The sequence below is a fragment of the Wolffia australiana genome, chromosome 16, assembly GCF_029677425.1.
Source record: "Wolffia australiana isolate 7733 chromosome 16, ASM2967742v1".
Taxonomy (NCBI): Eukaryota; Viridiplantae; Streptophyta; class Magnoliopsida; order Alismatales; family Araceae; genus Wolffia; species Wolffia australiana.
This window is the reverse complement of record NC_135850.1, coordinates 9855450-9882026: the sequence shown is the minus strand read 5'-3', so window position 1 is coordinate 9882026 and position 26577 is coordinate 9855450. Positions and strand designations below refer to the sequence as shown.

General features: G+C 37.1%; 1 long non-coding RNA gene and 1 other non-coding gene across 2 annotated transcripts; one reads left to right on the top strand and one right to left on the bottom strand.

Annotated features, from left to right (window-relative positions):
• The first annotated feature begins 5231 nt into the window (after positions 1-5231).
• LOC144714094 (small nucleolar RNA R71) lies at positions 5232-5337 on the top strand. The gene has a single exon (XR_013584249.1). It is a non-coding gene; the product is annotated as a small nucleolar RNA R71 (small nucleolar RNA).
• Positions 5338-14097: 8760 nt separating this feature from the next.
• LOC144713665 (uncharacterized) lies at positions 14098-15436 on the bottom strand. Its single transcript, XR_013584111.1, has 2 exons — positions 15014-15436; positions 14098-14742 (listed from the first exon to the last, which is right to left on the bottom strand). It is a non-coding gene; the product is annotated as an uncharacterized LOC144713665 (long non-coding RNA).
• Between the last annotated feature and the right edge of the window lie 11141 nt (positions 15437-26577).

The following is a 26577-nucleotide window of genomic DNA, read 5'->3' as shown; positions in this document are numbered from 1 at the left end:
CTAGGAGCCTAACTTCTCCACACTTGTTCCCAAACCATTGGATGAAAGAAAATTAATTCATGACTGTGCATGCTAAAGATTGTTTAATAAAAAAAAACAGGTTCAATTCATGTAGAATTCTGTAAAATTAAATGCATGAACCATAGTTTGTCACCTAAAAATGAACTATCTCCCCATTAAAACCTGCATTGTACACAATGCAAAGCCAATAAAATTATGAAGAATAAAATTGAGGTTAGAGGGGCAAACAGTGATATGGAGGATATGGGGCCCTTTAGCATTGTGAACAAGAGATCCTGGCGATAACTCGGATTTGCTGAATTACATACTCCATAACCTGGTCAAAGTTACCACAAGAGATGCAACAAAAGTGAGGAGCTATAATAGTAAAAGAAAATAATGCAAAGAAAAATGAATCCTAAAACGTAATGAAAAGAAAATAAATCTTATTGATGCTCTTAAGTAGAGGGTGATGTCGCGCTTCTAAAGAAATGTCTTCATTAGGGGGTGCGCTCGTGTTCAAGGAAGGGTTTCAAACGCTGCCCATTGACCTTGAATTCAGCTCCATGTGTTGGATCTCGAACGAGAACAGACCCATTGTCGAAATGTTGACATACTACATAAGGTCCATCCCATCTTGATTTAAGCTTTCCTGGCAACAGTTTAAGTCGAGAATTATATAACCATACTTTTTGGCCATGGGCAAAACCTTCCTGTGTATGTGTTGATCATGGAATGCTTTCATCTTGGCTTTGTAGATGCGTGAATTTTCGTATGCTTCGTTACGCAACTCCTCCAACTCATGCAGTTGCAATAAGCGATGGTCACCTGCATCATCTAACGATACGTTAAGTTTCTTGATAGCCCATAAAGCACGATGTTCGATTTCTAAAGGGAGATGACAAGCTTTTCCAAACACCAACCTGAATGGCGACATTCCTAACGGGGTTTTATATGCCGTCCGATATGCCCATAACGCATCCGCAATTTGCTCGACCAATCCTTTCCATTAGGGTTAATAATTTTCTTCAAGATTTTTTTATTTCTCTATTGGAGACTTCCACTTGGCCATTGGCTTGAGGATGATACGGAGTGGTGTCGATGATGAACTCCATATCGCTTTAACAACTCTTTAAAGACTTTGTTATTGAAATGAGTTCCACCATCGCTAATAATGGCTCGTGGGCATCCAAACCGAGAGAAAATATTATCCTTGACAAATTTAACAACTTCTTTATGATCATTTTTCGTGTTGGTATGGCTTCTACCCACTTAGAGACATAATCTACACCTACCAAAATATATTCATAGCCCAAAGAAGGAGGAAAGGGTCCCATGAAATCAATGCCCCAAAGATCAAACAACTCAACTTCAAGGATAGGGTTTAAAGGCATAGCGGCATTGCGACTTACATTGACCACCGCTTGACATCGAATGCATCTCTTGCAGAATTCATATGCATCCCGATGAAGATGAGGCCAATAAAATCCACATTGTAGGACCTTATGTGCCGTTATCTTGGAGGCGTAGTGTCCTCCGCATAAGGATGAGTGACATGATTCCAAGACTCTCCATTGTTCATCCTCGGTATACATCTCCTAAAAATTTGATCGACGCCTAATCTAAATAATTCAGGCTCATCCCAATAGTAATACTTGATATCCTTAAAAAACTTTTTTCTATCATCATAATCCCAACCTTGAGGCAATTGCCCGATTACTAAGTAGTTTACTATATGAGCATACCAAGGCAATTTCCGTGTAGAAATTTCTAAAATATGCTCATCAGGAAAAGAATCTGTGATGGGAGTTAGGGCTGGCAATGATAGGCGGGAGAGGTGATCAGCCGCACCATTATCCACTCCCCGCCTGTCTTTAATTTCAATATCGAATTCTTGCATAAGTAGGATCCATCTCATTAATCTAGGTTTTGTCTCTTTCTTACTTAACAAATGTCTAAGTGCAGCATGATCTGAAAAGATTATAATCTTACTCCCTATTAGGTAAGATCGAAATTTATCCAAAGCAAAGACGATTGCAAGTAATTCCTTCTCTGTGGTAGAGTAATTTACCTGAGCGGCGTCGAGAGTCTTACTTGCATAATAAATAGCTGTCGGTTTCTTGTCTTTGCGTTGTCCCAACACAGCTCCCACTGCATAATCTGAAGCATCACAAAAAATCTCAAAGGGTTCACTCCAATTTGGAGCTTGTAAGATGGGAGCCGTAATTAATGCTTCTTTAATCAAATTAAAAGCCAAATTGCATTCATCATTCAAAATAAGTTCTTTGTCTTTAGATAGAAGCAAAGTGAGAGGTTTAGCCACTTTGGCAAAATCTTTAATAAAACGACGATAAAAGCCGGCATGGCCCAAAAAACCCCTAAGTTGCTTTAGGGTCGATGGAAGTGGAAGCTCCTTGATGATCTCGATCTTTGCCTTGTCCACAGCCAGCCCCTCCTTGCTGATATGATGACCTAAGACGATCCCCCTGTCCACCATAAAATGGGATTTCTCCCAACTGAGCACTAACTTGTTTTCTTCGCAAATCTGTAACACTTTATCCAAGTTAGACAAACAAGACCCAAAAGATTCACCAAACACGGAAAAGTCATCCATGAAAACTTCAAGACATGTACCAATTAAATCAAAAAACATTGCACTCATACACCTTTGAAAGGTTGCTGGTGCATTACAAAGTCCAAATGGCATTTTTCTAAAAGCAAATGTTCCTAAAGGACATGTGAACGTAGTTTTATCTTGGTCACTTTCATGAATGCTAATTTGATTATATCCTGAGTACCCATCCAAGAAACAATAAAAACTCTGTCCAGCTAATTTTTCAAGTATTTGATCAATGAAAGGTAGAGGATAATGGTCTTTTTTTGTTGCTAGATTTAACTTTCGGTAATCTATGCATACTCGCCAACTCGATGCTACCCTCGTCTGGATCTCTTCTCCATCCTGATTCTTTTGGACAGTAATCCCTGTTTTTAGGTACCACATGAATTGGACTCACCCACTTACTATCTGAAATTGGGTAAATGAATCCTGCTTTCAGCCATTTGGTAATCTCCTTCGACACCACATCGTAAAGATAAGGATTTAATCTACGTTGATGCTGAACTGATGGTTTGGATCCTTCCTCGATAAAAATTCTATGCTGACAGATATCAGGACTAATTCCCTTGATGTCGTCTATGGTCCATCCAATAGCGCTCTTATGCTGTCGTAAGACATCTAATAGGTTAACTTCCTGCTCTAAAGTGAGGGTTGAAGAGATAATTACTGGATATGTCTTTCTTGGACCTAAAAAAACATATTTAAGGTGAGAAGGAAGAGGTTTCAATTCTAATTCTTCAGTGGGCGTAGATCTGTAGTTATTCATGTTTTCACCCTTCATTTCACCATGGTCGCCTTCTCCCCTCATAGGCACTCTCATTCACCGCCATCACCTCATAGATTACTTTCCCTATAACATGGCATTCATCATTTTCATCATCTAGGGAACATGTATAAATGTCTTCCTGGCTACTATTGGGATACTTCATCAATTGAGAGATTGGTAACTCAACCTCTTCTTTTCCCATGCGCAATTTGATTTTTCCTGCATTCCAATCTGTGTTCACTCTTGCGGTAGCTAGGAATGGCCGTCCTAAAATAATCGGTGCATGACTAATTTTTCCTGAAATTTTTACGTCCACTACTATAAAATCGACAGGAAATGAACACTTTTCTACTTTCATCACCACATCCACCAACTGTCCACACGGTCTTCTAATTGATCCGTCCGCTAACTGCAATTCTAAATTTACAGGTTGTAATTCACCAAATTTAAAAGTCTCAAGTAGGGCCTTAGGCATGATATTCACACTTGCTCCTGAATCAAGTAAAGCTTTGGTGAATACTTCCCCCCTAATTTCGCATTTGAGGTAATTCATGCAGAAAAATTGAACTAATATTCTCAGAAAGTTGAATCCTCTTTTGCTTCCTAGGAGGTGTACACAGGTTTTTCACAAATTTGGAATAATCAGGGATGTACTGGATCGCATCTAAAACAGGAATTTCGACCGTAGCCTCTTTCAAATACTCAAGAAGTGGGCTGTCTTTCGATTTTTCTTTCTTCGCTTCTAAGGCACTAGGAAAGGGATAGGTGGGCAATATGTTTTGGGGTTGGGTTCCTTTTCCAGATTTTCCTCTACCCCTTCATCCTCATCCTTTCTACTTCCTCTAACTTATCCTCCACTTCATTTCGTTTCTCTATAGCTGCAAATGGATTAGCCAACTCTTTCCCACTCCTAAGTTTTGATATAGCACTCAGCTCTCCTATTTCTTGTTGTTCAGTCAATGCATGCATGTCATGAATATGCTCATTAACTACACTACACATGTCATCAACATAAAGTAAATTGCGAGGATTAATACAGGCCTGAGTAGGAGTTTACCTGATTTGGCGCCCATCTTCATAGGGTCTTCACACGCACCTTGCGGTGCTCCCCGCGCAAATTGTTGACCGCTGTGAAGGCAGATCTCTGCCTTGAGCTTCTCCATCTCCCTCCGATGCCTCTCCTCCATTTCTTCAAAAGCTTGAGCATCCTCTTCTTGTCTTCTTGCAGCTCCTCGATAACCTTGGTGAGAGTCGCATTAGTGGGATCTGAAAAATTTGGTAAGGTTGATAATGTTGTTGGTGTTGGGGATTGTTCGCCTTGGATTGGAACTGTTGTTGGGGTGGTCGGTTGTTGTTGTTCCATCCCTGTCCTCCTAAGTTTCCTCTAGTTCCTCATTGGACATTGCTCCCTTCTTGCCTGCCTATAGCATTCACTTCTGATATCATAGGGCATTCTTCTCCGTGTGGCTATCACTTGAGCACATTTCACATCGATTTATTTGGTTGGGTGCTCTTCCGCTATTCTGACCTTGCCATAGTGAGATTATTTTTTCATTCATCTTTTCCATGGCTTTTCCCATCATTACACCTATCTGTTTTTCAATTCTATCCATAGTAATCTGGGGTTCAACCCCTCTAACATCCAACAGTCCACCTTTCCGATGGCTAACCCTAGCATGATCGGATGCATCTTGGTGATAGGCTAAATTATCGGACATTTTTTGTAGTAGTGCCATAGCTTCATCTTCATACATGTCAGCTATTGCTCCTCCACTCGAGATATCAACTCTGCCTCTCTCCACATCATTTAAGCCTTCATAGAAAATTTGCACTAACTCCCATTTTTGAATGCCATTGTGGGGGCACTTCCTAATGAGCCCCATCAATCTCTCCCATGCTTCGCTAAATGTATCATTTCCCTGCTGAAAATTTCTAATTTCTCTTCTGAAAGAATTTGTCCTAGCCACTGTATAATATCTTTTTAAGAAGCTCTTCTCCATATCATTCCATGATTCAAAATTTGTTCCCAATGTTCTAAACCAATCCTTGGCTCTATCCTTAAGGGCATGAGGGAATAGTTTCATTCTCACAACTTCCTTTGAAATTCTGGGGTAAGTGCAACTATCACATGCTTCATAAAATTTTTCTAAGAAGTCATAGGGCTCTTCGTTTGCCTTCCCCAAAAAGGACGGTAATAGCTGAAATTGGTGTGGATCGATTCTAAACATCACATCTTCTCCAATCGGGGCAGATATCCTGGTTAAGAATGGGGTTTCGGCTGGTGTGGAATACTCTCTAATCCTCCTCCGTCCATCGTTAACTACCTCAGGGTTTCCTATTCCATTACCTATTGGGTCCATTGGTACGGGTCTAATCAATATCTCCTCTACAAATGTGGGTTCGGTGAAAGACGACTCGGGTGTGGTGGAATCTACTACAGGGGGATTTCTGTCACTGCTCCCTGATTCAAATCCAGACCGAAGCTTCATACAAAACCACTAATTCAAACACAACACTCGTTAGTCGTTAAAAACCAAATACCGTCTTAAATCAAAATCAATAATAAGGAGACTTAACAAACTCGTGAGCAACAATTAACCACTGTGTTTACAAATAAAAATATGTTGAATTCCTAAGTGTTGCCTCCCCGGCAGCGGCGCCAATTGATAAGCCGAAAATAGGGGTGAAAATTACGCAAATTTTTAGCCCTTGTCGTTGTGAATTTTTGGCTTATGCAATAAAATTTATAAAACTCTACTTAATATGTATAGTGATAAGTATGAGTGTCGTCCAAGGGAGGCAAGTAGGAATTTCAATTTGATTTAATCTTGGCGTTTTAGATCCTAATTAGAGTGAATTTGATCTTCAATGAGGATCAAGTCACCCTAATTAGGTGAGAATTTAGAGAGGGGGGTAGGAGAGATGGGAAGATTAGAAGAATTAAGAGCTCTAAATTTCCTTCTTTGATCCTAATTAAAGGATCCAAGAAATCATTTAGAGAGGTTGAAAGAGGGTTCTTAAAATGAGTTGGGTTGATTTTTCAGATTGATAATTCAGAACTAAAATGGGGTAAATTGAGACTTCTAAAAATTAAAACTAAATTTTTTTATAATTTTCTTTTGTAATGCAATTGAATGCCCAGGTAAAATTCCTCAATTTCGCCTCTCAATCCTAATCAGGGCTTGTACATGCCGCTCAAGCCAAGCGATTTAGGAGTTCAGACTAGAATGGAGATGAAGAAACAAACAACTTAACCTATTTCATTCAAAATGCACAAAAGTTTGAATACAATGAAAGAAAAAAATACCAAAACTGTTGATCCAGGCTGGGACTCCTCTCTGTCTTGCAGCTGTGATGAAGCACCCTCCAGACTGAGCTCCCCCTCTCGAAATTCAGCTTTTATACTTAGGTTATAGGGTAAAAATCACCATTTTACCCCCATTTAGTACTTAATATTTATCTATCAATGTAGGCTAGATCTGAATGATCTAACCGTACAGATAGAAAGAGGGGATCAAGACGAACAAATCCATAAAAAATCATCTCAATCGGACTTCAGGATCAAAAGTTATTAATAAATCAATTTTAAACCAATTTAATCCATTAGATTTAAAATTGATTTATTTATTAGTTTCGTTTTTAAACACGCAATGACGTGCCCCTCTCGTACTGGCTGGCGCATTTTGAATCCTCCTTTTTGCAGAAAAGTCCTTAAAAAGCCTGGAATTGCTTTTGGACGCCGCCCAAAAGTAATTGCGTATATGCCCCTGGCGCACTCTCTCTCCTCCGATTTCTCCTAAAACATTAAAAATATATATTAAAAATTGCAATAAAACCCTGAATGATTTTAAATAGGATCTTTACGCCTGCCGTGGCGACCGAGAGGTGTTTTCAGGGTCTTTTTGCAACGAAACGCTGCAAAAGGCCCCAAAAGTCTAGAAATTGCATAAATACATTTTTCTCCTATAAATATGCCCTTTTTTCATAGAATAAATGCATTTCTTCTTGAAATAAATCCCAGAAAATTCCTAAAAATTCGTAAAAAATTCTAGAAAATTCTAGAAAATTCCCTGATTAATTCCCATGTTGATAAATGTCGAAATAAACTTTTTAATGTGCCATTTTCATCCAAAAATAATTATTTCGAGCTTCAATAAATCCTTAAAAATTCATATAATTAACAGAAAATTAGGGAAAAATCAGAAATTACTTGGAAGCATTATTTTTGTGTAAATATATGATAACAACCCAAATTTAAGCCTTTTAAATGCATAAATCATGCTAATAACATGAAATAAAGACCGAAATTAGGGTGTTATCAGTACTGAAGAATGTAAAGGATGTGACCTACAACTTTGACCGGATGCTCAAAGGGGACATGTGATTGCCATAGAGTATCAAGAAAGTCTTGGGGGTGATGATCTGTGGTGTAGATGAAGATGGCACGGTGGATCAGCCGGGTTCGGTGATTGAGGGGACCGGCAATCACTAATACGATACTGGTTGGAAATGACTCAATCAATGGCCGGACGGAGAGGCAGCTCGGCCATAGCTGGCGGACAATTCCCTAGCTGTCCCTTGGACAGTCATGGTTGAAGAGGGTGCAAGAGAAGTCTGGACAAAAGTCAGTTTCCGTGTACTAATAACGGTGAGGGTCAACCGTCAGAGCAGTGATGATCGTAGATGACTACACAACTGGGAGGGGAAGTGACGCCGATTATTAATCAGCCCAACATTGATTTGCGACGGACGATATAGTCCATGGACCAGCGTGAGATCTGTCAACAATGACGCGTGAGATCATCGGCCATCATGGTGCAGTAGTCGGCGGGATGCGGGTGGGCGAGGCTTCCTGCTGGGTAATGGTGACGTTGCAATTGCACCATAGATTTTTTGCATCGATCTGTTGACCAGGACGACCAATAGTGGCAAGGGCATCCTCAAGACTGCAAGTAGGGCATGGCATGATGGGTAATAGGGCCGCATAGTTGAGAAAGGGTTCAAGAGTCATGAGCGTGGCCAGGGGGAGGGGCAAGCGTCGGAGATGAACCGCCGTTCGATTGGACCGTTGTGCACGGAGGAAATACATGAGGGGTTGTGTCAAAGGAGTGGAGTTTGCAGGGTTGATGAGCTTTCTACAATGCGGTCGTGCTACAAGGCTGACGACGGGGGTTTGGTGGCGGCTGACTACTGGCAGTGATGGGGTGGCGACAAGAATAACTAGATGACAGCAGGTCACCCAACGATTCTCTTCTTCCGCGGGAATCCTAAGCGAATAGCAAGAGAGACCCTCTTGATGGAGAAAAGGTGCAGACCCAAAGTGTGCAACAAGTGAAGCAATTGAATTTTATCAAAAGATATCCAAGGACACCTAGGATTACCCTTCCGTTTCATATCATGCTAGGGGTGGGTGGGGTGGGGGAATGGTTGCATGAATGGGCCATGTTAGGGGAGATGTCCAAAAATGACTCTACCCTAATAGTCTAAAAAAACAAACACTGGCACAAAAAAACTTGAACACTGAAGGCTCGAGGGGGGGGGGGGGGGGGGGGGGGCCTCCATAAAGTCAAAGGAAATGATATGTGCCTAATATAAAAAATCTGGGTTCGTCAAGTTGGCCCGGCCTCCACAATTGGCTTTTGACATGCTTGGGCTTGATCTTCCTGATGGTCCTCCATCACAATTCCAGAAATATTGTAAGAAATCAGACTAAATCGATTTTGTTTCAACAATATTTTCCAATTTGAAATATTTATCAAAACGTTTCTTCATTTTAATAAATTTTATTCCCCAAAAAAAATTAGAAACCCCACAAAAGTTTACATAACTGTTAAATAATTATTTTCAAAATATCTTAACTTAAATTTAGACTATTGTTACTTGTCATACATGGCTACAACCATTAACTACTACTTAATACAAATATGACATGTTGTTGCATGCATAGAGAATGTTGAATTCATAGGTAGGGGCTATAGACAGATGGTGACATCAATGCAGAAAGACAAAACAAGATCGATGTCTGTTCTAGTGTCAATTGGGTGAGTGTAATGCAAGTGGGTACCTAATGATAATACAATGTTAAAATCAACGAGAAGTATCAATTCGGCTTCAAAAGATACATATGACCTATAGATCATGATGCGGGGGTCTAAAATATGCCACGTGGCTTCCATTGACCTGGTTGTCGGGATAAAAGTCGACATTTTGAACACAGCTAGTGCTGCTAGTGTGCACACCCTTGATGGTCCAGCCACGTGCATACCGTGAAGTGTCCTATCACCCATAGAGATAATGCGATCTATCACTACACTAACCCCAGAAGTTGAGATGTGTTTTGGAGATACTAACGGAGGCAAAGAATGTGTGAAAGGGTAAGGCGAGCATACCTATGAACCAATGTTTGATGGATCATGACAACAATACCACTATCTGTGAGCGACAAAGACAGCGTCCACAAAGGCATTCTATAGTGGCAACGTTGGCTATTGTGACATGAGTGGTGCGAAGGCAGCGCACGGTGGCAAGTAGGCAGCACAAATGTTTGCAGTGCGTAGGTGGGTGCGGGCAAAGACGCTATGCAAGCAAAGGCAGCACACAAACGGAGGCAGCACACTAGCAAAGGCATCACACAGGTCGAGATGGGTGGTGGGAGCGGCAGCGTGTGTGCATATGCAGCGCGCAGGCAGTTGTGGGGAGTGCAGTGGCAAGCACGGGGGTGGGCATGGTGGTGGACATGAAGCGAGATGCGGTGGCAGTCACGACATTGGGTGTGTCAGCAGTAGGCCTACAATTGCACCAGAGGGGATAGCGCGGGCGCCTGCATGGTAGGGTGGGCCCACGGCGGGGCAGCCACACGGTAGAGGTCAATGCATTGTGGCAGTGGCAGCTGCATGGAGGCACTGGGTGAGTAGCGGCAGTAGTCGTGCTGCAGGAATGCAGTGGTGGTTGTCGTGGGCAATGGCAGCTTTGTTCAAATCATAAGTAGTTATTAAAATTTATACCAATCCATAGGACTTGCAAATCTCATTGTAAGGTTGACATTTAAATGTGTCACCGGTGGAGGCAAATTGCGTAGTTATTTTTAAATTGTAGTCGTAAATTTATTTTTCCTACAATCAAATAAATTTGATAAAACATATAAACTTACTCAAATGTATAGTTAGAGTAAGGTCATCTTCATAGGGACTGGCCTTTAGGGATGTATTCGATAGTCGAGTTGTTTGTTAATATGAGTAAACATAATAAAGTTACTTAGAAAAATATGAGATAAGTAATTAGTAGGTAGATATAATATTAAGTTAATAAGATAGTTAGAGAAGAGGGAATCAGATAATACGTGTATATATACATGTTAGATACCAATAATAGTAAGGAAGTAAGATATTAGCTATTATAGTTATAGATGATTGTAATATAATTCGTGAAGAAGTATAGAGTAGTTAATAAGAGTAATTAGTCTAATATGAGGGAAGAAGAAGTATGAATTAGAAGCTAGATAGATAGGGAAACATTACTGAAGGAGAATAATACATTAGGAAAACAAATGGGTTGTCTCAATGAAGAAATCAAGAAGTTGGCTAAAGAACTAGAAGAACTAATGATTACCCACATAATGGATAGAACTGAGAGAGATGCCTAAGGCATAAAATTAGAAAAATATGCAGATAGCTCAAAGATCATCAACATGGTGTTAGGATCTCAAATACCATCATTCATCAAAGAAGGGCTAGGATACAACCCTTCGTAAAAGGGTAAGACGGATAACACAGTGCCAACCGTGAAGAAAGCGAAGAAGAGAATCACAATAACCCCACTCCAAAAAAGAAGATAACATCAGCATCAATACAGATGGATGACAAGAAGAAGAAGACATTCTAGAATATAGACCCAACTTTCAAGAAAACCCGAGCTCAAGAGAGAAGACCTAGGAGGTCATATTCCATTCATAACAGAATGGATAAGTATGTTTCTTATCCATCGGAGACTATGCATCCATATCTGCAGACACATGTTTCGAGAAAGGTGATACCATATGGATATGGTCATATGTGGAGACAACATTATACACAATGCTATTCTTGTAGATATGTTTCTCCTAGGACTTATCCTAGCACGTATCATCATCTCCCTACATCTATCCAGACATATAGGTTCCCTCCTAGACATACCATACCTTGGAAATATGATACGGAACTCATTTTTCTATCATGCCTATTTCACTACACCTAGCCCATTTGCTAGGAAGACATGGGTTAAGAAATTGACCTAGATTTACTACAGTCAAGGTCAAAGAGAAGCTGGTATTTTGATAGCGGTTGCTCAAGACACATGACTGGTGACTTGTCATGGCTGACATGCATGAGAAACACAAAAGGAGGGAAAGGAACTTTTAGGGACAACTCATGTGGACAGATTCTTGGTATGGGAGACGTGAGTTTGAATCATGAGGTTTTGATCCGAAATGTCTTGTATGTGGAAGGGCATCATCATAATTTAATTAGCATAAGCCAATTGAGTGATAGCAACCGGCGAGTTGAACTCACAAAGGACACTAGTGATGTCCTTAATTCAACTACTGGAGGACTACAGTTTAGTGGAAATAGATTACAAAACATCTATGTTATAGATATAGATACAATAAGTGGAGAGGGTATAAGCCTTATGGAGAGAGGCAACGAGAGCCTTATCGACCTATGGCAGAGGTGTGTAGACCATAAAGGACATCATAAGCTAAAGAAGCCAATTAGGAAAGCGTTAGTTAGAGGCCTACCAAACAAGTTTTAAGACACTAAGAAAGTGTGCTCAACATGTTTTAAGGGCAAACACGTGAAACAAAGTTTTCTTTCAAAGCTTTATGTGTATACTAAGAGTCCACTTGAGTTTCTGCACCTGGACCTATTTGGACCAAACCAGACTCCAAGCCTGAGTAGAAAGTTATACTGCTTAGTTATAGTGGATGACTATTTCAGATATACTTGCGCATATTCTCAAGCACATAAGAACGAAGCATTTGAAATTTTCAAGAAATTTTGAAAGAGAGTCCAAAATGAATTTGATTTAGTGTTTAAGATGATTAGAAGTGACAATGGAAGTGAGTTTGAGAATCTGTTATTTATTGATTTTTGTGATGAGAATGGGATCACACAATTTCTCAGCTCTGAGAACTCCCAAGCAGAATGGGGTAGTTGAGAGGAAGAATCGATCTTTGATTGAAATGTCGACAACTATGCTAGAGGAATAGACGGTAAAGAAGTCCCTATGGACAAAAGCCGTGAGCCTGGCCTGATACGTTAATAACAGGGTGCTCATTACACCTCATATGGAGAGGACCCAGCATGAGTTGTTGTAAGGTAAGAAACCTATACCTGGACACTTTGGACAATTCGGATATAAATGCTACATCTTGAATATCGATATAAAGGACCGAGAAAATTTTGTTCCATCTAGTGATAAGGAGATTTTAGTTGGATATTCAAAGACATCAAGAGCCTATCGAGTGTATAACATGGCTTCAAGAAAACTTAAAGAACCTATTCATGTTAAATTTTTGGAATTTAAGGAGGTTGAAGAAGATAAAGCAATTCATGGTGTAGAAGATACTCATGAGAATTAGGAGCAGAGGACGATAAATGAGGTTATTAATGTGAGAGAAAGAATTACATATTTAATAGAACCTGATGCTGAGGATGATGAAGTAGATCAAGAGATGATTAAACTTAGAGAGAAACTAAGAAAAATCAGACTACCTACAGACCACCAGGAGAGAACATTATTGGGAGTCCTATTGGTTGAATTATAACTCAATCCGCCTTTAGAGACAAAGTGAGCCAAATAAAGTGGATGAGGCTCTAAACAATCTGGATTAGGCAAATGCTACACATTAGAGGTTTAGCCCAATCTGAAGCAAATAAAGTCTGGGAGGTAGTACCAAGACCTAAGGGTAAGAATATCATAGGGACTAAGTGGGTGTTTAAGAATAAGTTAAATGAAAAAGGAGAAATCAGTTGAAATGAGGTGACCCTTGTTGCTCAAGGGTATGTCCAAATTGAAGTAGTTGATTGTGAGGAGAGATATGCTCAAGTGGCAAGACTTTACGCCATTACAATATTATTGGCCTTCGCATGTGCCAATAATTTTAGACTATTCCAAATAGACGTAATGAGTGCTTTTCTTAATGGAGAGATTAAGGAAGAAGTATATGTGATGCAACCACAAGGTTTTGAAGATCTCGAGAAGCCTGACTGTGTGCTAGAGCTACATAAAGCCCTGTATGGTCTTAAGCGAACATCTACAGCCTGATATGAGAAGTTTAGTACATACATAACTTCGCATGGCTACAAGAGAGGTTGTGTAGATACTAGTCTCTTTATTAAGAGAGAGGGAAAGGACTTGATATTAGTTCAGATCTATGTTGGTGATATTATATTTGGATCTATGAATCCAAACTTATGCAAAGCATTTTCACAGCTCATGAAAAATTAATTTGAGGTAAGTGAACTAAGTTATTTCCTCAGGCTTCAAATTCTACACAAGCAAAATGGCATCTTTATATGCCAAGAAAAGCACACAAAGGAACTTTTGAAAAAGTTGCAAGTAGAGGATTTTCAAGCCAAAGGCCCTCCCATGAGTCCAAGCACTAAGCTGGACATATGGTGTAACACGGCGGTCGGAATTAACACATCGAGTTATGTTCGAATGGGTGGACTCTAAATGCGATGAAAACGATGTCAAATGTCGTATATGGTTTGAGAAATAATAAAGATAATTACAACAATCGTCGGGTGATCCGAGGCGCAAATCAATTGGCGACACGCGATGGGTTTTGTCACAATAAGGCTCCCTATAATCCACGCAACCGGATCGAAGGGGCCAATGAGGTAGGGGATGTCTTTCGTCCGGTAGTGTCCACACCGTTGACGAAGATGAAATAACCCAGTACTGTCAAAGAAAATTAACTAATGCGATGATAGATGACAGATCCTATAATTAATGCTTTACCTCACCAGTGGTCATGAGCAGACAACGTCGGGCACGGAGAGAGATAATAATGCTGTAAAGAGGGGAAAACATGGATAGAACCTGATATCCAAGTGTGCTTGATGAGGGGCTGGCTTCATTTGACAACTGGTTCGGTGCACTTCAACTTTTGGCTTGTTCACCGTCAAAACAGGTCGAAGTTGACGGCAACACAAGTCGACAATCAATCAAAGAATTGTCCGCACGCTGACTTATTTTTCCACCGTCGATTTTTTTTTTCTCTCCATTAAGAATAGGTGCCAGCCAATGTTTTAGGATGACCGGAATTTGGGCGTCGTAGCGAGGAATCACGGAAGGAACTTCGTTTGCCCGGCAACCCCTGAGAAATCACAATTCGAAATCGACATGGTCACGGCAAATCCACAGTGAGTTTGATGCTTATAAAAGGTGAAACCCACAGAGATGAAAATAGTTTATCAACAACGTGCAGACGCCCCCGATCTCAAGTGCATTTCTCTAATGGGGCAGGAACAGATATTGAGAGAGGACAGCGGCTGTTCTTGGCAGAAATTTGATAATCCGCCAGGAATTGCAAGCTGTGCCACCCTCCTATGGGGTCAGAATTTTCAACGCAAGAAAAGGAGTTTTACCACCAACAAATTTTCCGTCGGACTGAACTGTTGGCGGGTGAAATCGCTAATCCGTATTGTCCAATGGAGAGAAACACAATCAATATGCCTCCAAGAACATCAGGGACGACGGCTTAGCGATAGTAGAAGCTATAAAATTTGTGATTCTTCTCCTTCGATGAATTACACTACAAACAAATTCAGTGGAAGTGAGGGGCTCGACTCCTACAAAATCTTTTTATTCTTCCTCGATGAACCTCTTTCAAAGAGCGATACGATTTCTTCTTCTGTTATGACGAGTTCATCTTCTTCTATGACGATTTCTTCTTCTATGATGACTTCTTCTTCTATGACGAATTCTTCTTCTTCAGCAGCAAGGTGAGACCATGAACAACAAAAAGAAAACTGCCATAAAACCAAACGAAATCTGAATTTTCCCCAAAAACTTCTGTCCATAACATCCACTTCCCCCTCTTCTTTATAAAGAGGGAGTGGCAGTTATGGAGGCCCAATCGGGCCCCCTTAAAAGCCTGTTGGGCTTTTAAGGGGAAAGCCTGTTGGGCTTCCCCTTAAAAGGGATCTTTAGGGGGAGAAGAACCCCAACATAGATTTCCTTTCCTTAAAGATGACAATCAACCATAACTGAAATAAAAAACATTTGGGGGTAGGCTGGTTCTCACGCAGGAGGCACCTCCCAACAATCCAAAGATGACAAAAGGAAGAAAAGAATGTAAAGATACACGGCACGAAGCGGTATGGCGATGTCGCTTCTCAAACTCGATAGTGGAACTGTAGATTCTTCACGTCGGCTCAGGCTTCAAGACTGGGCTGGCGACGGGTTGGGGCCTGATTGACTGGATGGTCCTCCATTAACATAGAAATCATTGGTCAAAGTATTGACCAACAGATGTAGAGAAGAATGATTGGATCCCTACTATACTTGACAGCTAGCCAACTAGACATACTTTCTAGTGTATGTCTTTGTGCTAGATTTCAAAGTGTTCCCAAAGAATCCCACCTAAAGGCAGTGAATAGAATACTGTGGTATCTCAGAGTGATGTCTGATTTACAGATTTGGTACAATAAGAATCAAGATTTGGCATTGGTCAACTTTTGTGATTCAGACTTTGCAAGATGCAAAGTTGATAGGAAAAGCACAAGGGGCACTTGTGCATTTCTTCGGGATTGCCTCATATCATGGACATCTGAAAAACAAAATTCAATTACTTTATCCACAATGGAGCCTGAATATAGACCGGGTAGACTATGTTGCACTCAACTCTATGGGCTAGGCAGCACTTAGAAGACTATGGGGTCACACTGAACAAAATATCTATAATGTGTGACAATACAAGTGCCTTTAATTTGGCCAAAAACCTCAGCATGCATTCACGAACGAAGCACATTGAAATGACGCATTACATCATTAAAGATCATATCAGTAAAGGTGATATGTATCTTCATTTCATGGCTACTAAACGGAAAGTTGCAGACATCTTCACTAGACCTTTTTCCTATAGATCAGTTTAGCACTCTACGGAGAGAGCTAGGCATGGCTAATGCTTGAGATTTATGATGACTGATTATCCACAATTTTGTTATCAAAGGTTTTTTTAGATCCATCAAGGATAATACATCAAATATGATGGTCCTGATCTTTTTAAGGATCATATTAAACTAAGACCCTAGAAGAATATACTCGTGATATACATAATTTTTTAGTTTTTAATATATTCACATGAAAGTTTTTGATTGCTTCAATTAATATAAATGTATTCATCTATATCAATTATTATTGCAGTCATTCATACGCCACAAGAAGGTTTTTTTCTATTTTTTGTGGATTCTTCCAGATACGTGTCTCAAAAACTCCCATTATCATCTTTAATTTCTCCCTATTCGTTGAACTCCAATTTGACTTGCCCTTGCTGATGGGAATCTCTAGAGTATGCAACCTGTTTGTTAAGGGGAGAAAGAACTTTGGGGGAGCCATCCTGATCTTTTGGATCATCTTCAAAAAGGGGGGGGGGATATGAGTATGGTGGCATATTTTGAAACTCATCAAAAAGGGGGGGGGGGGATATGAGTATGGTGGCATATTTTGAAACTCAAAAAAAAGGGGGGAGATTGAATATTAAGCTTTAATGGCACAATGCTTTAATGTGTGTTTTGATGAATGTTGAATGTGATGCATGCCTCAATAAGTGTTGTGATCAAAGCCCAATCGGCCCTCAGTCAAGTAGTTGATTGATTGTATGTGAAGATATAATAGGAGCCTTAGATATATTAAAAGGCTAAGTTTTACCATATGCTGAAAAGGTCAAATCATGTATTTAGGATTTGTATTTTTATTACATGAAGATAGATATATTTTTTAACATTTTTAGGTATTTATGTGAATTTTTCTTCATTTAATTTGTAGATAACGTATCCAAAATTCTATTTACTACCTTCGAGTATTTAAGGCTGACTCTACTCATGATTTAATAAAGATGAATTACATCAATATATTAATATCCAATGGTGATATCTTTATTTAAATGATGTGGTAAACATACCTAAAAGTTTAAGATTATTTTAAAACTCAAATTGCTGGTATAAGGGCTAGTTTTTGCTCTGAACCCTTGAAAGGTGTTTTGAACTAAAAGAAAATTATAAATATTAAAAACTGAAATTAAAATAATTTTTATTTTATATTGCTTTATCATAGTCAATACATATGACTGTTGGACTTTGCATATAGTATTGATAACACCCTACATTCGTTCTTTATTTCAAGCAATTAAGCACAATTTTATTCATTTAACGACAATAAAAGGGGTTGTTATCATATATTTACATGAAAATAATGTTTTCAAGTGATTTCTGATTGTTTCCTAATTTTCTGTTACTTTTATGAATTTTTAGGGATTTATTTGAGCTTGAAATACTTATTTTTAAATGAAAATGGCAAGTTTAAAATTTAGTTTTGAGGTTAATTAATATGGGGATGAATTACTGAATTTTCTAGAATTTTCTGGAATTTCCTAGGATTTTTTAGGATTTATTGGATTTTTCTAAGATTTATTTGAGGAAGAAATTAATTTTTAATGAGGAAAAGGATATATTTATAAGGGGAAAAGGAGTGTTTAAAGTTTTATTCAAACTTTAGGGAGTTTTCTTAAATTAGTGTTGCGATTATGCCCTTAAAAACAGCTCTTGGTCCTGTGGGCAGCCGTAAATATATTATTTAAATAGTTACAGGGTTTTATTGCAATTAATCAGCAATATTTTTATGGTTTTTTGAGAAGAAGGAAGAGAGAGAAAATGAATAGGACATATACGTAAATATTTTTGGGCGGCGTCCTTTTGCATATGCACATTTAATGAGGGACTTGTGTGCGAATTTCTAGGCCATTCTCTCTCTTGGAGGTAAACTCATCTCTCGTGATGTGCATGCAAAGCGTATGCATGGAAGGTGACCTAGCACTCTGTGAGTGGTTGCATTTATGAAAAGCGCCGAAGTGCAAATCCCTGTGTTTTGCTTATTTTTATTGCTTTCTGTTTATTTTTAATTTCAGGAAGGGGCTACGTGGCACTACGAGATTGCACCCGGTTTTTTCAACTTCAAATGCGTCGGCCAATCAGAGAACGACACCACATTGCGTATATAAATTATATTAAATTAAATAAATGGAAATTGATCCAATGGCTTAGATTGGTTGATTTTCATTTATTAATAACTTTTGATCCTGAAGTCCGATTGAGATGATTTTTTTATGGATTTGCTCGTCTTGATCCCCTCTTTCTATCAGAATAGTTCATCAGATCAAACCTACATTGATATATAAAAATTAATTACTAATTAGGGGTAAAATGGTCATTTTTACCATTTAACCTAAGTATAAACGCCGAATTTCGAGAGGAGGGGGTCATTCTTGATGGTGCTCTATCACAGCTGCAAGACAGAGAGGAGCTCCACCCTGGATCAAACTGTTTGGCACTTTTTCCTTCATTGTATTTGAAATTTTTGTTGTATTTTTGACGTTGTTAGTTGAATCTCTTAATCATTCTTCTTAAGTTCTGTCTGAACTTCTAAATCACTTGGCTTGAGTGGCATGTACAAGCCCTGACTAGGATTGAGAAGAAAAATTGAGATATTTACCTGGCTGTTCAAGTGCATTTCAAGAAAACTATAAAAAAACATAAAACGGGTTAACTTTCTCGGAGATTGAATTTCCCCTTCCATTGTTCAATAAAGTAGTTGTTCCTGAAATATCAAATCTACAGAATCAACCAAAACAAATCTAAATCTTCTTCTTAATCTCTCTAACTGACTTCTTTGATCCTTTCAATTGGATCAATTAATGCAATTTAGAGCCCCTTATTTCTTCTACTTCTCTCATCTATTCTACCTGCTTTCTAAATTTCATCTCTAATTAGGGTAATTTGATCTCTGTTGAAGATTAAATTAACTCCAATTAGGTTCAAATTATGCAAGAAGAACATCAATTGGATTCCTTATTAGCTTCCCTCGGACGACACTCATACTTATCACTACACATCTTAAGGTTTTTATACATTTTATTGTATAAGCAAAATTGACAACGACAAGGGACTAAATTTGGTAAAATTGACCCCTATTTTTTGCTTATCAACTATCATTAAGCCCTTTCAGATTTCTAAGTCCATATATACACTTTTGAGCCCTCATTTCAAACCCTCTGCTCCTAGCCCTTTGAAAATTGCAGTCTAAACACTAGAGAGAGATCTCAATTTATGGAGCAATTTGTAAGCCATTTTTGAGAATTCTTTGAAGATATGATTTGTTTCTAACATCAATCCAAGTCCATCAAACTTGAAATCGTGGTTTTTGGTGCAGGGTATTTGAAGGTTCAAAGAAAAGAAGGCTGGGATCCGAACTTCGCACATCCTCGACCCTATGATATGTTTATAATTTTTAAGATACTTTTTATACTTATTTTGAAATTTTGTTCAACATATGAATTGTTGTTAACATTCATAAAAAACCAAATAATTTCAAATCGCATCAGTTGGTGTAGTTTTAAAAGGGTTACAGGGGTTTAAACTTGGACGCGGAGGAATCGAGGGGTAAACTAAGGACGTTGAAAGATTGCTCTCTGGAGATTTATCTGAATTATTTTGGAACACCTTTTGTAAGTTAACAGTTGTGTGAAGTTGTGTTAAAAAACCATTCGAGGTAAAATTATTTTATTTAGTGCAGGATTGAAAATGATGTTTGAGTTTTAAGCATCAAAAGTCAAATGCAAATAATTAATTTTATCCAAAGAAAATATGGATGAGAAGAGAATAGAAGAAGGAACAACCACAAACAAGGTGGTATTACTGAAGGAAATTCATAGTTATGTTTACAAATAAAAATTTGACACAAAGTATTTTTGTTGAAATACTTAAAATTGGTCTTTGTCCTAAATACCATTTTAAATAGCCATCAATACTAAGTGTTGTTGATGATAATACATTATTCAGGAATATACTGTTATTACTATATCTCTGAGATTACTTAGATTTAGGCTTTGAGGGCCATAAGAAGAAGCATTTGGGGGCCAAAGTTGAATAAGATAAAACAACATCATTCCATGTAAGCCTTTGAGGGTTGAGGACGACAAAGCTTCATCAACTTTTTATTTTTGCTAAGTGGTTTGCTTTGGGGGCATTCACACAAACTCGATTACAGCAAATCATCACCTCGGGACAGATACCCCCGAACATCATTAAGGATTAGCCTAAGTTGTCTAAAAACAAATAATCGTGTCTCCCATTTCATCTCATCCCATTTCTTAGGTATAAAAATCCTAGGCTAACTAAAAATAAAAATATAATATAAATAAAAACCTAATTCATCCCCCTCTTCAGGTTATTCCTTAGCCACATAAACTAACAGAAATTTTATAAAAATGTGAATTTGAAATAATCCATATAAATATCAGTGAATCCAAATAAATTATATTATACTGTTCAAGATATATTTCACTGTAGTAGGCTTGATAACGTGCATCTATAAATTGAAACGTAATAACTGGTGAGTTCTGAATAATGCCTTGAGAATCAAAAGGATATACTAAACTCTAAGTAAATTAACTCAGTAGTGGTATGAATAAAAGTAATATAGGCCATGGTGTAACATTTTATTGTGAATTTTGAAATGAAGAAAACGTGGGCATATTAGGATGTCCAAATGAGGAATAGTGAAGAATTTGTCGGGCTGATTGGTGGCACAAGATTTTCAGGCATACGGTTTTGAAAGTTTTTGTAAAATTCACTATTATTTTTTTATTCAAAAGAAATCCCCCTCCTTGTTGAAATGTGCAAAGAATCACAACAGGAGGGGAAAACATAACCTAAGAAAATTGGGCATGTGGTATAACACTATGGCATATCGTATTGACTAAAATATAGGAATATGAATAATATATGTTTCGAGAATATGCATGGCCCTCTGAAATTTACATACATCAGTGATTATTAAAATAAGAAATAGATTTTGGCAGGCGACATCTAGTTGAATGCACCCAAGTCACTAATTCAATAGAACAGGGTCATCAAGGTGAATTGATAGTCATAATAATGCATGATTATGTTTTACCTACTCATCTATTTGTATTTATGCATACCTATTATATGTTATTCATTATTAGAAAGGAGGCACAAGAACTATATGGTGAGTACTAATTTATTGAATTTCTTGATTTATGACTAATGCTCATGGTTCCCTTTAATCAGCGTGATTACTCTTATTGTTTAATTATGTTTTAATTTAAATATTGGATCCAAGAAATTATAAATCAAAGGAGAGGCCTAATAAAATTTATGGATCAGAAGAAAATTTCAGCGCTGTGGCAGGCATGTAAATCAAAATTAACTTCATATTTAATGCCAAGTGAAAGGGGTTATGTTTTGAGGGACAACAACATTAGTCAACTTCGGAAGTTTCTTCACTATTAAATGATTGATCAATTATGTGCATCATGGATAAATTCAGTACATCCTCTCTAAATTCCTATAATCAAAGTTTAGAGTTAGGAATATTAGGGCTCTTGTATTTTATACTCCTCTCCCCCACCAAAAATGTCTCCTATAGGAACATTTGTCCCAAGACATTGTTCGTAGCCAGAGTGCATTAGTTTTCTTGGCACCACTATTTCTTAAAGCTCTCAGATTCACATAGTAGTGTTTCTAATTCATTAGCATTGAGGCAAATCAGTACACAAAACATCATCAGCTTAGCCTTTAAGCTGTATCACAACCAGATTAGTCAGTTCAATGTGAGATTTCACCTATTTTCTCTCATCTTTCTGCAAAGTGTTCTTTATATTGCTTTCTAGTGCTAACAATGAGGCCCATAATTTCTAGCAAAAATAAAAGTTATCGATGCAACTATCCAGTGCACATGACCAACCAATTTGACTACTCGTTAATCACCACCAACCACTTTTCCCGCTGCAAATAATGGCAGTACATGCAAGTGCCACTAGCATATTGCACAAGCATGCTCCATCAGAGACCATGATAAGCTCAAAATGTACGTGTTTTAATATCAATATTAAGGGTTTTTGAACTTAAGCAATAATATTTATTTCATCCCTTTGTGTTTAAGTAAGGGGTCGAATCCTAGGGAGGCAATAGGGAAAATTTACTTTTGAGTAACGTAGGGTTTAAATTCAGATTTTGGTTAAGATAATAGCTTATTAGATATATTCACCCCTGTATACTTTTTTGCTCAAAACATATCGAATTGCTCAAATTAATTTTCTATAATCTTCTATCATCAAGATTAGGATGTATGATTAATGAAATAATTTTGGTAAGAATTAGTAGGTAAGTGTAGAATTGTTAGCTAATTCGATTTACTGGGATTAATATGTTTTGGTGAATTTAAATTGACATAGATAGTCAAATTAGTATGATTTAGTTGAAGCAATTGAGGTTAATTTGGATTGATTTATGAAATTCTCTGGTAAAATCCAAATTATATTCTCACGGATTCGGGACAATAGGAAAGTTTTTTATTTATCCTAATTGACTCGAAATTGTAGAAAGGACCAAAATTAGCAATTCATGAATTGGATTCACGATTTGATAATTTAAGAAATACCAGATCCATTTGGATGATTGAGGAGGTCGATATAGTTCGGAATTGTTACTTGCTTCTGTAAGAGTATTAATTGGATTAGAAAAACATGGTAAGACGTACGACTAACTATGATTAAAATCAAAATTTAAGAAAAAACGACGGAGATGAATGAACTACGAAATCAAAAAGTTCAACAAGTAATTAAGTGCAGAATCAATTCAAATTGAACCGAGAAGTACCAGAAGTAATTTAAGGGTGATAGGAATGAAATTCGCGCAACGAGCTAACCAAATTCGACCAAATTTGTGCTTGATTTTAAGGCAGAATGCCGCGCCGGATCATCAAATTTCCTTGTCAATTTCAGATCCAAAATCACTCGAGGCTGCTCTTGAGTCAAAGAGGGAGCTTGGGACTTCTCCTCTCGCTTCCTGATCAGGAACGACCTGAAATTTTTGTTTTTCCCCCTTATATTGCCGCGGAATCGGAAGAACAGCTTCATCCGATTCCGTTAGAACTATGATCTTTTTTGTGTTGTACATTGGGCATACAAAATGACGCGACTAGCTCTTTGTGCCTTTGCGTGTCTCCCTTCTGTGTGCGACACGCACAAAATCACGTACGTGCGCGTCACGTACTAAAGACACAAATTCGTCTTAGGATTAGCTTATCTGGCATTGCTTGTGGAGTGCTCCGTTCGTGCGGCCTGCGCCCCTTATCATAGTTAGCACCCAAAACTGGCCAAATAAGGGCCAGTTTAAATAAAATAACATTTGTAAAAGAAAATAATTGAAATAAAATGAAAGAAAAAGGTTATGAATGCGAAAAAATGTTTTACTAGCTTCTAAAATAAATTTTATTACTATTTTTAATATATTTATAGAAATAGGGCAATTTAAAAGCATTTAAATTCTTATAATGATGATGTTAAAACCATTAAAAACGTATAAATTGACCTAATTATTTGTCAAATGTATCATTTAACTTGAAATTTAAGGAAATTCTTGTATTAACCTAAAATCATGATAACATGCATTAAAAATTAATGTTTTTCAACATTAAAAGCCCAAAAATAAGATGAAATTAGCACTTATTTAGCTTTTATTTGCATGTTATCAGACCACAATGTCAACTCATTTGAGTTACAAACCAAACCAAGTGTACTTTTGTGCAATAAAAATTATTTCATAGTTTTTAAAGCTTCCCCTGTACAAAAATAAAAGATCTCTAGACTTATGAGAATTCACTTAATATATATATATATATATATATATATATATATATATATATATATATATTAAGACCAGTGAACTTAAAGACCAGTGAAAGAATATATATATATATATATATATAAATATATATATATATATATATATATTTATATATATATATATTTCTAAAGAGAACTTAAAGACCAGTGAAAAGATATATATATATAAAACTTTTCACTGGTCTTTAAGTTCTCTTTGTCATCTTTTTATATTTTTATTTCTTATATTCGACAAAAGTCTCAAAAAATAACCAAGAGTAGAATGATTAATATGCATTATGACACAAAACTTCATTCATTAATTTAAAGATTGAAAGATTTGGCAGAATGTTATAATTCAGCATTTTCTAAATTTTAGGACATCATTATGGCAAAGGTTCTATGTACTCATATTTGATTTTTGTGGTTTTTGAAGAAATAGCAGCTTTAAATTTCTAATACCGTTTTTGAAACAGTTAAGTGAATGGAATGTGTCTCCCAATGACAAAAGGTTTAGATGGATCCTGTCACGTGACTGAACAGGCCAGGATCTCATGATGGGCATGGCTCACGTAATTGGACCTAGAAGGGGTGATGTGGATTCTTTTGATGTTCTCAAATAAGTGAATTGGGACACCACTTCATTCCATAAGGCTGATACCTCATGCACACACATGAAGCTAGGAATTCAGGTGCATAAGTTGTCCTTGGTTCAATTTATCATGGGGCTGAACCTTTTTCAAGATTGTTATTCTATTTTGTCCTGCAATACAAAACTCATCATTGGCATGATGGACTAACTTGTATGAATACCTGTTAATTAATGATTAATGATGTGAAATAAATGAATCCAATTTAATTTTCATTCTTAAACTTTACTGTGATGATTTAGGTTTCATATTTTGGACTGGTGGAAATCTGAATCAACTAAAGACAGATAAAATAAATTTAAAGGAATTCTTTGGAAAAACCTAGAAACATACAAATTAGCGATTGTACCATCTTTTGTAGTTGTATTGACATTTGGATTGTTATGATATTCAGACATCACCGAATAATGTTTCGATAAAACTTAAACTACAAAAGGTCCAAATTTGTATGGTCAGACATTTATCAATCTATAATGACTTCACAATGGTTACAGCAAACTGACATGTATAACTCAAACAGTAAATGAGTTATATATGATATTGAAATAGATTTAGTTTTTACAGTGGACATGAAAGCATAACTGTATGTTCATCAAGTCTAGATGGTGTTTAAAGTATGACTTTGTCACGAAATTCAGATAAAGATATCCCCTGTGTCTTATTAAAATGGATAAATCAGTCACAGAAAATGTTGTTGTAAGTATGTTTGATTGGGCCCATACCGACTAAAGAATTTACATATTTAAACTTTTTTCACATACTGTTAATGAAGTGAAACTTTATGCATGGTACTAATTGTGCATTGTGGAATATTGAAGATGCACTTAAATTTTAATCAGTTTTACTAATCAATTCCATAAATAAATCATACTTTCCTACATAGTCTATAGTTATGGATTTTATGAATTGAGATCTACATATTGCATTTGGATTATGAATTTCAGGTTTCAAAACTAAGATCCTAGAGAGGGCTATCTTGTTGGCCTGGAGATGGTGGCAAATTACGTCTATAACTATAACTTTGTTGTACTGTAAAAATATGAAACTCACACAGATGTATTGTAGGAGCGAGGTCATCACCATAGGGACTTAACTTTATAGGTGAACGTGATGAGTTAAAGTTAAATAGAACTAAGAATAATAAAAACAAAAGTGAATATAATTAGTTATTTAAGTTATTAGTAATTAGTTGGTGGAGGAACTATTTAATGGGTCATAGGAATAAGACAATATGAAACAGTCATGAATGGTAAATGGTGTGAGAGGGAACTAGGGGAACAGAGAAATAATAAAATATTTTAATTATATACTTTATGGGTATTAAATATAATAAATATGTAGGATGGTAGACGTGAGTTAATGGTATTATATATAAGATTGATGTTAACTTAGATAGTCTAGAAGAATATGAAATTAGTAAGATAGATGGAATGATAAAATACTATTAATAGAAGATAGGAGGCAATATGTTTAATTAATAGTAAGTTATATGTAAGCTAGGAACGAGATATAATAATGATCGATGTCAAGATTTAGTTAGTTAGTATGATTTTATGGTAATAAGGTGTAAGTAGTTAATTGATTGAAGTATTTA